Source organism: Sinocyclocheilus anshuiensis, unplaced genomic scaffold, assembly GCF_001515605.1.
Source record: "Sinocyclocheilus anshuiensis isolate Anshui unplaced genomic scaffold, SAMN03320099.WGS_v1.1 scaffold1980, whole genome shotgun sequence".
Lineage (NCBI taxonomy): Eukaryota > Metazoa > Chordata > Actinopteri > Cypriniformes > Cyprinidae > Sinocyclocheilus > Sinocyclocheilus anshuiensis.
Genome location: NW_015557235.1, coordinates 395148 through 397792, shown reverse-complemented (window position 1 = coordinate 397792; position 2645 = coordinate 395148).

The following is a 2645-nucleotide window of genomic DNA, read 5'->3' as shown; positions in this document are numbered from 1 at the left end:
ACACACGGTGGGCTAGAGTGAGCGGAGGCCGGCTTGAGTGAGTGGTGGCAGGCGGGCTTGAGTGGGCGGAGGCGGGCGGGTTTGAGAATGGCGCGGCCGGCGGATTCGACGAAGGAGCATCCGGAGGGCTTGCGGCAACCACATGTGATGACCCCGGGCTGGACTCTGCTTCGTCCACGGTGAAAGCCGATCCGGCGATCCACAGCGCGAAGTTGATGTATTTCCTCAGCGACCAGCACGGATCAGCTCCAGGCATGACGAAGCGGATATTGTCCTCTTTTTGAAGACCAAACAAAGTAGTTTCGCTTTCACAACGAAACACACAGCGCCTTCATGACATGGTGGCGGCGGAAACAACAATACTACAGCGAGAATAAAAGTTACGCCTTCTTTCTTTGCGTGAACATTTGGGCAGCGTTATGCAAATCTTCCCACATCGTGATGTAGACATGTGGGGGCATGTTAGAACGAGCCGTTTTAGGTAGGCGTGGTTGACTCTTAACTTTTATAAAGAATATCTCTTTGGATTTGAGTCTTTAGTCTTTGCAACTTTACAGATCTTCTTTCTGCACCAAGAGCTTGTAACACTCCAAAGAGAAAGGAAAAATTGAAATCGCATCATATGACCCCTTTAAACGTGCCATATTAATGGAAAAAAAGAGAGAGAATTTTTTTTTACATCAACATTATAAAATGCATTAAACATTACATTACACCAGGGTTACCCAAACTCAGCTTAATTTGAGAACTGCAGTGGGTTTGTGAGTTGAAAAAAAGCTAATAATTAAATCATAAAAATGTGAAATAAAAAAACTAATTTAAAAATTTGAAAAAAATATAATAACAAAAAATATTTTATTTGTTTAACTGCATATCAATGTGACCATTAAACGATGTCAGATAATTGTAAAAAAGAAAATTGTGTGGGTAAATTGTTGAAATATTAACTTTCTTAGAGATATTTCTATTTTCTACTGTTCTTTGGGAATCCCTGCATTATATAAACATGAAAACAACAATGACATTACATGTCCAAAATCTTCCAGGTTTTAAATATTTTTTCCAGAGAATCAACAGTTATTGAATTTCACTGGATATGATGACGACATAGTGTTTCACCAGTGTTTAGTAACTTCCATAATTATTTGTTTCTTTTATTATCTAATTGCTTGAGAGGTGCTTTCCCCCAAAATTCAGAAGCATGGTTTGCAAATTTATTTACATTTGTAATAGTCAAAGCTAAATGATATGATACACAGTAGGATTTTTAAAAATGAAAATTTAAGAGAGACAAAAGAATAATTAGGGAGAATCAATCAATTATGAATAATTTACTGCTATTGTGTAAATAATATGTAATTATCTAATCCATAAAAAAGTAACTGTAATCTGATTATGAACATTTTAAAATGTATTATACTCTAATCTAGAGTATCGGAATCTGCTTCCGGCTTCACTACCGTTCGGAATTTCTGAGATTTTTCTAAGATTTTTACTTCAGCAGATCAACACAGTGCTCAAACAACACATTTTTGGCACAAACACTAAAACTAAAAACTCTTTGGGACTGGAATAATACCACGGAAAAGAAGACTTTGCCTCCCACTGCCAGCAGCTTACATTCCGGAGAAGGGAAAACACAGCTGTCTACATTTAAACAGACGAGAAAGAAAATGCCTCCTGTTGAATCTACTTGCTGCATGAACTGCTGCAAACGTCTACAAAGGATTGCGGTTCTTGAAACAAAGTTACTTCCTGGACTTCCAAAACAGGCAGAACACTCAGCAGACCGTCGTCACGGACCCCCTCAACATACAGCCGGTGAGTCCCATGAATCTAGTGAATCTCAACAGTTTATACCAAGTGTAGAGGAACAAGCCGGAACTGATTGTCACACTAATCGATGGCACAAACAGGGAGCGAGACCCAAAGGCACTCGAGACATCAGATTGTCGTGAGTAACTCGTATTGCTGCGGTAGCATCCTCGACCCCAGATACGGCTATGACAAGGCTTGTGAATACTGGTATTCTACCACCCCCTATACATCTTGAGAACAGATCTGAAGCATTAACGAATGCGGGTGAGGAATCCCCAAATGTGATTAAACATGGATCGGATCAGCCAGCAGCTAACATCGCTACTAACAGGCGCTCAAGGTCGAGCAGACAGCGGGATTCAGCTCAGAGTGCAGCCGATCCCAGGACTCTGATAGTGGGCGACTCCATTATCAGAAACATCAGTAGCAGGACTACAGCTGCTTTCCTCAAGCAACAGTTTCTGATATGAACAAGAAACACAAGACTGCAAATCTAATCATCTTCCATGTGGGGAAGAATGATATTCGGAAAGAGCAGTCTACTCAACCTGAATGGCACACACACACCTGGACAGAGTATGAGTGACCACAGGACTTCATATCAGCTTCCGATCATCATGTGGTTGACACATCCCACATCTTGTGGTTGACACATCCCACAAGGACACTGATAACACCCCGCAGCCACAACAAGCACTGCTCATGGACACCATCCCGGCTGATCATCACAGACAGACTGTGACGTATCAGTACAGCTCCAAGACTCAGCACCCAAGGATGACTTTCTGGAAAACAGCCAGGGAAGCCAGGACAACATATTTCAGTCA